The sequence below is a fragment of the Pistacia vera genome, unplaced genomic scaffold (genome assembly GCF_008641045.1).
Source record: "Pistacia vera cultivar Batoury unplaced genomic scaffold, PisVer_v2 Contig347, whole genome shotgun sequence".
In the NCBI taxonomy this organism is placed as follows: domain Eukaryota; kingdom Viridiplantae; phylum Streptophyta; class Magnoliopsida; order Sapindales; family Anacardiaceae; genus Pistacia; species Pistacia vera.
Window position 1 is genome coordinate 43,853 of NW_022196165.1, and position 15,064 is coordinate 58,916.

Genomic DNA, 15,064 nt, shown 5'->3' on the forward strand with positions numbered 1-15,064 from the left:
TAATGGTGCACTACCGACTGGATATGGCCGATAGTGCATCGATATGACATTTTTTAGCTATATCTATTGTGGATCTGGTCGGAAAATACCAAATCTACGGTCGCCAGATCTAGCCGTTGACGGCTAGATCTAGCCAAGATCTTTTGGCCTTCAACAAACGACGGCCAAGATATGGCCATCATTAACGACCAAGATATGACCGTCGTTGATGCTGGACCAATGAACGAAATAAAAGCACAACAATAACACAAGAAATAATTTTTTTAAAGTGGTTTGGATACTTAGTACAAATCTTACGTCCATTGTTTTTGTATTGTTTTCTTGGCTTTCTCTATATACAAGTGCGGCTTGCGCAAGTTATGAAAGAACCCCCCTAATTAAGGGTAAAAAATATGCTTACATAATGTTACAATGGTAGACTTATAAGTAGAGCCGTCAACATACTCTTTGAAGTGCCTCTGCTTAATGAGGTCTTCAATTACTTGCTTGAGAGCCCGACACTCATTCATGTGGTACCCATTATCTTGATGATAACGACAATATTTCTTGTTGTTTCTTACTGAAAGAGGATTGCTTATGGGCGTCGACTCTCTGAGCAGGTTGACCTCTTCTAACACATTGTACATATATATGATAATGATTAAAAAAAATTATAAATTATAATGAATCAAAATTCAAAATTATAATTATGATACATTATACATTATACATACATATAAATATATTATATATTAATAGTATAATATTATGTATTATTGTATTAAGTAACAAGTATTAACATATGAATATATGATATTATGATTACGGATAATATCATATTATGTATAATGTATAATATATAATATATTATAATAAATTCTAAATAAATTATACCATATATATTACAATATCTCATTAATATTCTAAATAATACATAACATTATACATAGGGTCAGTTTGGTTCGGGGTTAAGTGACATTACTGGGGTAATGTCATCTTATATTACTTGATTACCACGTTTGGTTGTCAAGTAATATAAGATACCAGTAATCTTCAAATACCAATAGTGGTTACTATTGGTAATATAAGAGGTAATCTGATTACCTCCATTTTCTTAGGTTTTCTGAGATTACCAGGGTTATCTTTTTTTGTTACAATTTTATCCCTTATTAATAAAAATTTTGGACATAAATAACCCCTACTTTAAAACAAATTTACTTATAATCCTATTTCAATTTTACCCTTGTTTAATTAAAATTTTGGACAATAATGCCCTTATATTTAAAATAATTTACAGACCACCACTGCCACCAAGCCACCACCACCACAGCCACCCAGCCACCACCGCCGACAGCGGTCACCCACCACGGACCACCGCCGGAAATTTGCCGGAGTCCCTAAAAACACTGGAAATTCTGTGGAGGCTCCGCTATGGCCGTTTTCGGCCATCAATATGGCCGAAAACGGCCATAGCGGAGCCTCTTCGTCACGGTGCGTACTCACGGACATCCGGCGATGGTTCGCGGTGGCGGCAGAGGTGGGGGTTAGTTTCGTCATAAATTAAAGTTTTATATAAGCGGGGGTGTTTTAGCTAAATCTGAAATATTGGGGGTTAAAAGAATTATTCAAAAATTAATAATAAAAATAATTTTATATTAATATTTAAAAGGGGGACAATTTAGTAATTTAAATAGCATACCCACCAATTTATTCCCCATAACCAAACATATTAATATAACATACCCACCAACTAACCAAACATATTTTTCTAAAGATTCCCAGTAATCTTTCAAGGTAATCTATCTTTCCAGTAATTCAACATTCTCAGTAATCTAACATTCCTGAACCAAACGCCCCCATAATGCATTACATATGATACATTATACATATATATTATAATAAATTCTGTATAAATAACTACTATAATATAACAAGGGCAATTAGGTAATGGAATTGAAATAATGATTCAATGAGGGACCAAAAAAAAAAAAATTGTAATGATTTATTGATTTATTATAATTAATCAAAATATGAAATGATACGTTATACATATATATTATGCATATCAAATGATACATTATACATATATACCATATTTATTATGTATTACAAATATTTATAATAATTTATTATATTTAATATAGTTTTATTTATTAGCTATTTGTATATAGTTTTATAAAACATTCACACAATTATAATTTGTTTTTGTATAATTTATGGCTTCATTGATTGATTTTCAACTATTAAAATTAATAGAGGATTAAATGGTTAAAATTAAACCTTACTCTATATATAATATTGTACAGGTCAGGTCAGGGAATTCGGGGCGAGGACGGGTTAGGGTGGGGCGGGGCAAGACTAATCCCGTCCCCGAATTCGAGGACTGATTTTGGGCTCGGGCCTAACCCAAATCCCGAATAATTTAGGAAAACTCTGCCTTGTTCAGAGTGGGGTTGAGACAGGTCCCTGTAGGGTCGGGTATTATGCCCATCCCTACTTACAAGTGATGTAAATCTTAGATAGAGTGACATACTACTTGAATGACAACACAACCTTGGGATATATGGTGTGAATCCATGTTGTATGGATTTACCACACAACATATATATTTAGGTATTCCCCTCAAAATCCTTAGTATATCTTTTTATTCTACAAGCTTCATGTATTTATTTATAAAGTAATTAATTTGTGGTGTGAATATGAATGGATACCTTTCTTATATACACAGAAAAGGTAAATATATATATATATATATATATATATATATATATCCCACAAGCACAACTCAGCCTTGCATCAAAAGTTGGATCTGCCAGAGCAAAAGGATAACTTTGTTTCAAGTTGTAAACCATTCCAATACCACCATGACATTGCAACTAAATATTAAAAAGAAAGCTTATATATGCCTTCCTTTTCTGTTGTATAATATTATGTTCTTCAAATATCTCTCCATTTTCTAATGGCGCCGTTTCTATGCATGCACCTATCCATGCAGGATATACAAGTTTTAATACTAAGAACAATTCCTCATTAGTTTGGAAAGTTGACGTCAAATGTTGGAATGGCATCTTAAAAAGGCAAGCACAAATCACAATTTTAAATGTGAATTCAATGGGATACGCATCATAAATATTCCCAAATGATAAAATTTAACTATGTTGACAATGGTGACAGGAATATGAAAAAGGAATTTATTTTCATCAAAGTGTTCAAATGGGTTTTAATGAAAAGGTTTGAAAAATTGCAAAAAGAGTCTTTATCAATTAAGAACACACATGTAAACAGATAACTCCTGCACTATTTGACAAATGCGGAACACGTTCATCTTAAGCCAACCATTTGCAGTTTCGTTCTGGATAAAGTGACAGTCACATTTGCTGTTTCTTTCCGCGTTCAAATTTCCTTTTCACATGCATAGAGCATCACAAAATTCTACAAGAAACATGATTCTCAGTTAATCATAGTTTTTTTTTGTATTTTAGATTTTGATTTGATTAATAAATCCCCAGTTAAAGGAAATAAAAATTTGAATGTATTCTTAAAATGATAGGATAAAACTAAACGAATAATAAAGTGATTAATAATTGAATGGGTAGGGTAGTCTTTTGCACAAATATTTAATAGCCTTGCCACATTGTGCGATTTGCTGAGCTGTTACTAGGCCCGCTAAATTCAGCAATTTTTTATCTGTACACTCTTCTTTCTAACGCCCATCTTAATCCTATTCAAAATTAAATCACCATTTTTAGGTAATAAAATCTTCCATACTTTGATGTTAATCAAATTTTTTTTTTTAAAGAATAGTTATATTCAAGATAAACCCTATTCAAATTATAGAGTAAATTTTGTAAATTAATTTAAAGTTTGTTTGATATGTCTTCTTGGGTAAAACTAATAGAAGAAGAGTTTATTAGAGTACAGCTTATATAAGTAGCGTTTTTACGAAAATTTTGATATTGTTTTGGTTAGGAAAATTTAAAAAAAGCTTTCTAATATTAATTTATAAAAAAAAAAAATTTTAATGTACAATGATCAATCAAGTTTAATGTATAAAATTGAATAGGAATATTTCTAAATAAGCTTAAAAGTAGCTTATGGGCAAAAGCCCAATATTTGAACTTTTCCTAAAAGCCGTAAAATAACTTATTTTAAATCTTATAAACAAATGGTCTAAACATTTTTTAAAAGTGGTTTTAGTTTTAAATAAGTTCTTTTGGCTAGTAGAATTAGTTAGATTTAGTGCCACTGATACTCTAAAATAACTAAGCATATAATACTTTTAAAAAAAAATTATATATTTTAAGACAAATACATTCTAAATTTGTTAATTAGTTTTTTTTTTTTATAAACAAAAAATAGATGTATTGTTTAAAAGTAAACAACTTTTAATTTAATTACAAATAAATGTGAAATTAATTATGATTATTTATTTATTTTTAATTAGATTTTATAAATCCATTTAAATAAGAAATTAAATGTAGCATTCAAATGTGAAATTATAATGAAGGGAGTGGCCGTATCAATTCCAAAGAAAGAAGAAACACTATAGCACGCGGAAAGTAAGCAAGAGAATAACTTTATGAAAATGGAAAAACAATTAAATTCAATATTTTTAAATAAAAATGTAGAATCTACCAATTAATATGATGTTATACACATTGGAAACTCTAATTTTCTTCATTTTCATATAAAAAGCAACAAGGGCATCTCAACTCTCCCTTCCAAGTAGCTTCTAGTTTCATCCTCCATACTCATATAATCTATCTAACTTCAGTAATCAGAGCCTAAGTTTTTTTCTTTCTCAACGATGAGTGACCCCAAGTACGTTTATCCTTATCCTTCTCAAGGTAATCGCTTTGCATGTCTTTCAATATCTTCTTCCAGATTTTTTTTTTTTTCTGTTAAAACTTAAAACCATAGATTTTCGTTGATTTTTAGTTTCTCAACTTGGGTTAGCCGCTTTATTTTGTTGTTCATCTCATTTTATGGTGATTTGTTCGTGGGATTTTTTCTTTTCATAAAAAAGTTTTGAGCTTGATTATTTTTTTATGGGGTTGCAGGTTATTATCAAGGGCCTCCAGTGATGGCTCCTCCTCAATATGCAGCTCCACCACCCAAGAGAGAGCCAGGTTTTCTCGAGGGATGGTAATATAATTATTTACATATTCAACTTTTTTTTTTTTAATTTTTTTTTTTTAACGAATAGGGTAAAATTAATTATTTATATTGATTTTCTGATCTTGGTTTAATATTATATATATATTGTTGCAGTCTGGCTGCTTTGTGTTGCTGCTGCCTTATTGATGAGTGTTGCTGCGATCCCTCCATCATCTTTATAAGCTGATGATTTTCATGTAATTCCGCTTCTATTTACGATTATGTTATGTAATCCCATTGTTATATAGTTTTATGTTTAAATTAAGTTGTTGTTTTGGATTCATTTTAACTTGTTAGTGTTTATGTTTAAAAGTATTTCTTGGAAATGCTTTTGATGTTTGATGTATTAAATTGCTCAACTGATCTATTTTAATACTTATATAATATAGTTTCTGTTACTTCTGGCAAGCACCTTTGGAACAAACAGTTCTTCTTTTAAAGGTTAGATCAGATTTCTGGTAACACCACCGGAAATTAGGCCTGCGCCCACACGGAACTGGCACCGGGAAAGACAAATTTGGCCTTTCCCGATCCGCACTTTGGTGCCGGAAGCTTGTTGTGGCCGATTGTGTCATTTCCGGCACCGGTTCCGCATCAACGCAGGCCATTTTTCTGGTGGTATAAGCATTTAAGATTTCCACTTTTGTTTTATGTAAGGCGAGCAGAAATGACTTTTGTGAGTTTTTCCATCGTTGTGGGGACTAGTTGTCCATAATTTTTGCAGTTTTCTGGCTAGTGATGAGGTCGTTTGTGGCCCAAAAGAAAACAATAATTCAGCAACTAATTAAATGCCAAGTAATAATGAAAGTTCATGGAATTGAGCTGTCCAGCTAAGTGTCAAAGCCAACAATCTTTTTGCTTTTGTCAAGGTATTTGACTTTTGAAATAGTAGGGGGAAGAAACATTGAACTTTTCACAATATTTGGCTGAAGGTTTACTCACTCCATTATGGCTTCATTCAATCAAATCATAGACTTTTGTTTAGAAATTTGTTAAGTCTTTTCTTTAAGCACATGGGAAGCTAGGAAAATCTATTTAATGATTTACTGGTAAACAGTGTTTGGACGAGCTTTAAACCTAAATTAGACATCTTGGGTTTAAATGGGACCATTTAAACTAGAGTTAACGGCCTTTTTTCTATCCAAATAATGGTTTAATAATATTTTTTCACTCATAAACTTTTAAAATACTATTTTAGTACTCAAAATTATATTCTGGTGGCGAACATAAAACAAATTTGATCTTGGTTGTTAGACTTTTGAAGAGGGGAGACAATGAGTCTTTTAGTGGTAGAAGGTTGGATTTTGGTGGTTAGGATTAATCAAAATTTGACTTGGGAGGGCAATTGCGAAAACTTTAATCGTTCGATTGCCAATGATTGGCGAGGTTGGCGGAAGTAGGGTTTGAGGGGTTTTGGTGAGTGATGATCGAGGAATTGAATGGTGGTGGTATAGGGTCGTAACGATGCTGGAATAAAAAAAGGAATATAAATTTGAATAATAAAGTGATATTTTAAAAGTCTATGGTTGAGAAAATGTCATTAAGTCATTATTTGGGTGAAAAAAAAGCTGTTCTTTAAAATATCCAATCTTTTATGTGAATACCATAGTCTTAATAATAGGAGGTGCAAATGTAATGTCAATTAATGGAAGTTGGTCTTTTTTAACATACGTAAGTGTTGTATAATAATTAACTCACGTTAAGACATCAAGTTAACAATGAAAAGAAAGAAGTACTAAAGTGAGAGAATTGGAAGATATGGGACTCCATAGACATTTGAGGGCTTTAGAAGAGAAACGGTTTAATGCTTTTTTTCTTTTTGAGTGAATAACATTCCAATCCAAGGTTTTCATATAATTACATTTTCCACCCATAAATTTTGAAAAAAACAATTTCCAACCCATCATCAATCTTCGTCAATGAATTCTGTTACCAGACAGGGGTAAAGCTACAAAAAAAAGACTATAATACCCTTTATTATTTGACTTTATAATTTTCAATGAGACTGAATAACATTTTCTCACCCAAACTTTATTAAATGTATTTTTCAACCCTAGTTTGGCTTATATTAATTTTAGGGTTAATAAATTAAAAAATAATTAAAAATAAAGTTAGTTATTAAATAAAAAATTAAGAAAATTAAACAAAAAATGAAAAAAAGTCTGCCAAATTTTTTTTTTTCAATTTTTCTTAATTTGTTATTTTCAGATTTTGTTGAATTTTTTCAACTTTTTCTTTTCTTTTTTGGAAGTTATATTTTTAAAGATATATATGATTATATATTGTCGATGAAAAAAATACACCAACAAGAGTTATCCGATCGATCTTAACGGGATCAGAATTGATGTGTGCGTGATTACAGGTAACTAGCAATGAATAAACAATAAAATGCAATAAAGTAAATAAACAATACTCTTGAGCCTACATCTACTGTTTTTTGTATTTGCTGTGAGAGCTTACAATAACAATTCTAGAATAATTTGCTAGCCCCTTTCTCATCGTTGGAGGGGGTTTATATACAGATTTTGTACAAAGGAAGGAGCGAAAATAAAGGGATTACAATTAAGTTTGAAATGCAACTCTGATATTCTCGCGATTGAGCGTTGTGATTGCACAAAGATTGTTATCAATCTGATCCTTTCCGAGATACCCAGGACTTGAAGTTATCTATGAATTGGTTGAACAATAGTATGGATTGGTCGCGACTAGCTTGTGCTAGGTCGAGCGAGTTAGGTCAGAAAATTGGTAGAGTCGAGTTGGTTCTAGATCCAGCTATAACCTCGCAATTCACCGAGCTTGACGGAAAAATCATACACAACATCTGCCCCCTTGTGTTTGGTGCTCATTTCGAGCTTTGAAGACTATTACTCGATTTGACATCAAGCTCGGACTTCGTCGATTGTGCGCTGAATACAGATTTGGTCGAGCTTCATGAGTCAGACTCATTTTGATCGACCTACTCAACACTTGACTATTTTTCTGTCATGTTATTCTTAACAAACTGGAAATTTGAAATGAAGGGTATTAGTGTAAATCCTACGCGGTCATTTCGCATTAAATGCGACAGCCTTTGACAGTTACTTTTCATCGCGTGTGGGAGACTACAACTGTCCACGCGCGAAGTTGAGGCGACGTGCGACAACAGTTATGATTATGGCAGTTTGACGGTTGATCGTCCCTCGTGGATGATTGACATGTGGCCACATCCAAGAGCCGAGATTGCTTGATGAATGGAAGACCGAGACTCATTATAGATCGATGGCTACGATCGAACCCTGCCCTTTTGTCTCCTATGCAAGCCACTATAAAAGCGGGCGAACTCGTTAGAAAGCCTTCACACTTTGCAAAAGTTCCCAAGCTTTTTTGCTTATTTCGTTGTTGCTTCTTCATCTTCACAGTGCTTTTCCGGCGAGTTCATCCAATCTTTCAGTTCGGCAAGCTTTCTTTTCCCTCCTTTACTTGTTTTTACAACTTTTTATGGTTGAAGGTGGGCACTGTCGTGGCCACATTAGGCTTTGCTAGGGTTTTTAAGTGTGTCTTCGGCGGTCTTGGGTTTAAGGAGGATTTATGATGGCGACCACCGGAATCCTGGTAGGTTGCTTATGTCTGTTGTCCGACGTGAGCTACCTTGGGTGCGTCGCCGAGTTTTCGAGCTCTGACACAAGTTCGCTATGTTTCAGGTACCTAGAGGCAAGCTATTTTCATGTCTTCTTCGAGTAGTCATACCATTGATCGCACATTCAATTCCCTAGCAGGCTTGGCAGATCGAGGGCGTAGTCCTTGAGACTTTCGAAGATGTTGTCACACGGAGTTTGAATCCTGATGTGGTGGGCTCTTCAGATCATGCATCTGTAGAGGTTGCTCAGTCAAGGAGATCCCCAGTCCATAGGCCGCGCAAGGAACCACAATCCTTGCTTCTTCTTTCGTAAATATGTGGGCCAAGAAACCAAAAGGCCTGAAGAAGAAGACGGTAGAGTCCAGGGCTGCCAAGAAACCACCAGTCGCTTCGACAAAGAAGTAGCCCATTGACGTTGCTGGGATGGTTGGGCAAGGTGCCTCGCGCCCAGCCCTCAAACGAAGCGGTGGGGAGCTTGGGGAAGGCCTAAGTGCCAAGAAGCCTGCAACTACGCCTAAGTTAGTCAGGGAAAAGGGTGTCCCCAAGCCCTAAAAGAGGTCGGCAAAGAAGACTTTCGAGCCAACTAGAGATTCAGGGAAGTAGAATGTGCTTGAGCAGCATGATGGCTTGGGCAAGAAAAAGTTGATCGAGCTGCAAAAAGGCTCGGGAAAATAGAAGTTGCCGAGCTAGTGACCCAAAGAAATCTGTAGCCAAGGACTCGACCAAGAAAAAGTTTTTTCCTAAGGGTGAAGTTGTCATTCCTGTGGGAAAGTAAATCAGGCTCACCTCAATAGAGAGGCAAAGTGGTGGATGAGGTAGCTCGAATTGTGGTCGACGCAATAATTAACCAACTCCCCAAGCACATCAGCGTCGGGGCTAAGGCGGTCAAGAATGTCATCATCCCGTGAACTTTTGCAGGCATTAGGGATTCGTCTCCTCCACAATTGTTGGCTTGGGTATACAGCTATGTGACAAAGGTATCAGTAATTTGCCACCTTCTCCCTTTTTTATATGTGCGCTTTTCTTTATTCCTTGCTGACTTCCATTTTTTCTTTTTTAGGATTGCGTGGCGAGCAGACTTCTTTATGATGAGTGTTACTCTATATTGAAGGGCACTCATAAGAGATGACAGGAAGCGAAAACGCTTAAGGAGGATGTCTTGGCTAGGGTCGAGGTAGCAGAGAAAAAGAAGGACTTGAAGCAGGCTGAGCTTGAATGGCTTAAGGAGGAAATAGCGACTTTTGGGGTCAAGGAAAGATAGTTCCTTGACAAAATTAAGGTGAGTGAGGCTGCTCAGGCAAAGGCTGAGAAGAGTTTGGCATAGCAATGTGGTGCCAACAATGAGCTAAACTCCGAGCTCACCTCAACTCAAAAAATTACCTCGGATTGGGAAGCACAGTTCAAACAGGTCTCACTCGATCTTGCCTAGGAGGCAGAAGGTTGCCAAAAGGCCGAGGCTGAAACTAAGCAACTTAGGCTCGAAGTCGGGGAGCTGAATGAGGTCTTGCAAACCAAGCTTAGGAAACGTTGGTCTTCCTTCTCCAGAAGTTGTGGGAAGCTCATCCATCAATCGACTTCTCATTTCTTCCACGGGCTTATCAGAAAGAGGTCAACAGGATAAGAACCGAGGCTCAAGGGATGACTTATGTTTACTCAGGCAACTCTGAGCCCGACGGTGAGGGCAAGAAGGAAATCGGAGGGGGGGGGGGGGGGGGGGGGGGGGGGGGGGGGGGGGGGGGGGGGGGGGGGGGGGGGGGGGGGATGCAGGTGTTAAGCAGGAGATCGAGGATCCGCCTCCCCTGGCTACGCTCTCGCCTATTGCTGTCAACTTTCCCCCGGTCGAGGCTGCGAAGGACGTCTTGGCTCCCAACCCTGAAGAGGCTACCAAGATTCCTACCGTCGACGATCCCTCTACTCAGATTGGCGATGATGCCTTTACTCCTCTAGCTGCTTAGAAATCCTTTTTTTTTTAGTTTAGTTTGTAACAAAACTTTACAATTAATGAAAGACATTTTCTTCATATATCTATTGAGCAAATTTTTTTTTTTTTAATTTTTGCAAAGTTGTTTTGATTGTCCTAATCAGACTTATTTTGAATAATTCGAATTTGCTCCAAGTTACGCGTAACTCGCTTTTCAAAGAACTTTTCTAATACACGTAGGAAAATCTTGTGCGACAACTCTGAGTGTGGGCTGATTGCCCGTCTCGAGTTTTAGCCACTGGCCTATGATTGATTTTCCTTCGACGTGTTTTACTTGAATTTTTTCAAGTGTAGCTTTGTCGATCTGGGGAATCTCACCCTCAATGAGTTGGATTCTAGCATGGCTTACGAGCTAAGCTACATTTTTCTGAACTCTTGACTTTGAGTTTTTTGCATGTGGTCGTGTAGGTCGCAATTTTCAAATTGAAGACAATAAATGATGAACAAGATAGTAAAAAATGGCGAACAATGTAAAGTTCATGAATAATACCTCTTGTTATTGATAACATTTTGGCCACAAACGACCTTACAATAGATATATGAGAAAAAAACAAAACATGATTGGAACCCGAGCTGCTTATTGGTAATACCTTCACAAATGCTCAACGTTCCATACTCGCAGTACGATTTCAGCATTGAGGTGCTCCAAGTGGAAAGTTCCTGGTGTGAGCTTTTTAGAGATCTTAAATGGACCTTCCCAGTTGGGCCTAAATACCCCAAGATTCGAGTTTTATGTACCCTGTATGACATTTCTGAGGACTAGGTCGCTCACTTTAAAGTCTATGTTTTTGACTTTAAAGTTGAAGTATCATCTCGGTCGCTGCTGGTATAAGGCGAGCCTTAGCTGAGACTTGGCTTGGTTTTCATCGATCAAGTCTAGCCTCAGTCAAAGAAGATCTTCATTTACTTCTTCATTGAAGACTTGCCTTTGGAACGAACTAATCTCCACTTCAACTAGGGCCATTACTTCACACCCATATGATATAGAGAACAGGGTTTCTCCAATCGAGCTTCTAGTTATCGTTCTATAAGACCATAAGGCTTTGGGCAATTCCTTTGCCTATCTTCCCTTCAGAGCATCAAGCTTCTTCTTAATGGTATGCTTAATCACTTTGTTCATAACCTTTAGTTGACCGTTAGTTTAAGGCCAATAAATAGCGGCAAAGCTCTTCTTAATACCAAGCTGTTTGCAAAAAGATCTAGAAAGATTTGAAGTTCTCATTGTTGAATTGTTTTCCATTGTCGGTTATTATTGTGGAGGGATTTCGAATCTACAAATGATGTTTTTGTAGACAAAATCTTTCAGCTTGTTTGACGTGATGGTAGCTAAAGGCTTAGCTTCTGCTCACTTAGTGAAGTAGTCCACAACAACCACTGTGAACTCAACGCCCCATTTTCCTTAAGACAAAGGGTCTATCAGATCGATGCCCCAAATTGAAAATAACCAAGGGCTTGTCAAAGTAGTTAACTCTTGGGGTAAAGCTCGCAGAACATTTGCGAATCTCTGGCATTTGTTGCATCTGCGTACATAGTTTGTTGTATTGTCAAAAACTGTTGGCCAATAATAGCCCTGACGAAGCACTTTGTATGCTAGAGATCTACCCCCTACATGGTTCCCACAGATGCCTTCATGGATCTCTCTCAAAACATAGTTTGCGTCTTCATAGTTAACACACCACAAGAGTGGTGAATTGTATCCACGCTTATACAGTTTGTCATTGATGAGCGTGTATCGAGCTAATTTTGCTCAGAGTGTTCTGGCTTCATTTCTTTCTTTAGGCACTGTTCCATCTCTTAGGTAGGCAATTATTGTATCCATCCAGTTGTATCTCTGCCTTGTTACTAAAACTGGTTCCTGTGGTGCGAGGATGCTTGGACTTGGGAGGAACTTCACAGGTATAGAATCAGTCTTCTCTTGGCTCATTGCAGAGGCTAGGCAACCTAGAACGTTGACCACTGAATTCTTCTCCCTTGGAATTCGAAGAATAATGAAGGATTTGAACTGTTCAAGCTCGGATTTCCCTTGCCAAAGATAGGATGTCATTCTATCCTCATTTGCCTGATATTCCCTGGTAATCTGATGGACTACGCGCGAGGAGTCACTATAAATCTTGATGGACTCTGCCCCCAATTCTTTGGCAAGGCAGATCCCCGTGAGCAATGCCTCGTACTCAACCTTGTTATTGGGTGCGACAAACCTGATCTGACTATGGCTCTGATCGAATTCCCTTCGGGACTTTCAAGCAAGAGCTTAGCTCCTGCCTCCTTCTCATTTGAGGACCCGTCTGCATACAGAGTCCACTGTCACAGATCGTCAAGCTTTGACTTATGTTGTTCACTTTCCTTTGATGTGCTTGCTCCTAGTGGGTTTACTTTTCCTTCTGGCTGATAGGAGAATTCTGAAATGAAGTTTGCCAAAGCCTAACATTTTATTGTTGTTCTCGAGATGTACTTGATATCATGCTGACTCATTTCCATCATCCACTGGATCAATCTACCCGATGCCTCGAGCTTCTACATTATCTTTCTCAATGGAAAGTTTGTTAGCACGTGTATAGAATATGCTTGAAAATAAGGTCATAGCTTTTAAGCGGCAATGACAAGTGCATAAGCGAGCTTCTCCATCTCAGGGTATCTTGTTTCTACGTCGAGCAACCTTGTGCTCACATAATATACTAGCCATTGCACTCTCCTTTCCTCGCGTACCAGAGCTGCACTGATCACGGACTTAGATACTGATAAATATATCAGCAGCGGCTGGACCTGGAAGGGCTTTGATAACAAAGGAGATTGTCCTAGACGTTTCTTCAATTCCTGGAAGACTTTGTCTCACTCTTTTGTCCACTTGAAACCCTTCTTCCCCTTTAGGTCTCAAAGAATGGTAAGTATTCGTCTATGGCCTAGGAAACAAACTTGCTAAGTGCGGCCTCATGCCCTGTCAAGCTTTGAACCTGCCTTATGCTAGTTGGGCTTTTCATGTCCAAGAGAGCTTGAATCTTCTCTGGGTTGGCTTCAACACCTCGCTGATTGACTTGGAAACCCAGAAACTTTCCCAAGCTTACTTCGAAAGCACACTTCAGAGGATTGAGTTTCATTTTGTATTTTCTGACGATGTCAATTATTTCTCCCAAGTGCTCAATATGGCTTTTGGCAACCTTTGATTTGACGAGCATGTCGTTGATGTACACCTCCATTGTCTTGTTGATTTGGTCAGCAAACATCTTGTTTATCAAACATTGGTAGGTCGCCCCAACATTCTTCAAGCCAAACGACATAACCCTGTAACAATAAATACCCCGGTCAGTAATAAATGAGGTGTGTTCTTCATTAGGATTTGGTTATATCCTGAGTATGCATCCATGAAGCTGAGAAGTGCTTTCCCAGCTGTCGCATCTACTAATTGGTCAATCTAAAGCAGTAGAAAGCTATCTTTCAGACAAACTTTATTCAAATCTGTGAAGTCGACGCAAGTCTGCCATTTGTCATTCGACTTTTTCACCAGGTTTGGGTTAGCGAGCCAATTCGAGTATTTCACTTCATGGATGAAGTTGATGTTCAGGAGTTTGTCAACTTCATCTTTAAGCACTTTAGGCACTCTGCATCCATAGATTTTCTCTTTTGTCTAATTGGTTGAGCTGTTGGGTCGATATTCAATCTGTGGCACATTACCTTGGGACTGATCCCCACTGTAGATGCAAAAAATCTACAGTAAAAAAAAAATAGGGTATGATCCCGTGAGGTTGAGACCACTGATAATCCGCTAGACCTACACACATGAAAGGATAAGCATGAAGCTTTGGGAAAACACTGGGGTGGTGTTTGCCGTAAGCACTCCGTCGCTCAAGTCAGCGAGGCTGAAAGAGATTATTTGATAAGAATTATGGAGATGAAGAATTACTAGGAGTCTTGTCGGAGGCTAGGACTACGGCAGAGGCGTCGGGTTCTTCGGAGCAAGAACTTAGGAGCAAATAGATGGTTTTGAGTTGAGTAGATTGACTATCGGAGATTCCATCCCTAATGAGAGGGCAAACCTCTATTTTTATAGTGAACCCAAGGGATTGGAATCTTAGTAGGACATTAAATCCTCTTTTTTGGGAGATAATCCCTATCAAGAAAGAAATATGATTTTTTGACCTTATCAGATTAAGTTTAATAGTTTAAATAAGATTTAGAATCTTAGTAGGACACTAAGTCCTACTTTGGGAGATAATCTCTATCATAAAAGAGATATGATTTCTTGACCTTATCAGATCAAGTTTGATAGTTTGAGTAAGATTTGGAATCTTAGTAGAAGAGGAAATAGAATGAGATTCTGATTTCCTATTTATAGA

General features: G+C 37.1%; 1 long non-coding RNA gene across 1 annotated transcript; it reads left to right on the forward strand.

Moving 5' to 3' along the window:
• The first annotated feature begins 4,611 nt into the window (after window positions 1-4,611).
• On the forward strand, window positions 4,612-5,419 carry LOC116139159. The gene is made up of 3 exons (XR_004129402.1): window positions 4,612-4,826; window positions 5,040-5,124; window positions 5,251-5,419. It is a non-coding gene; the product is annotated as an uncharacterized LOC116139159 (long non-coding RNA).
• The last annotated feature ends 9,645 nt before the right edge of the window (window positions 5,420-15,064 follow it).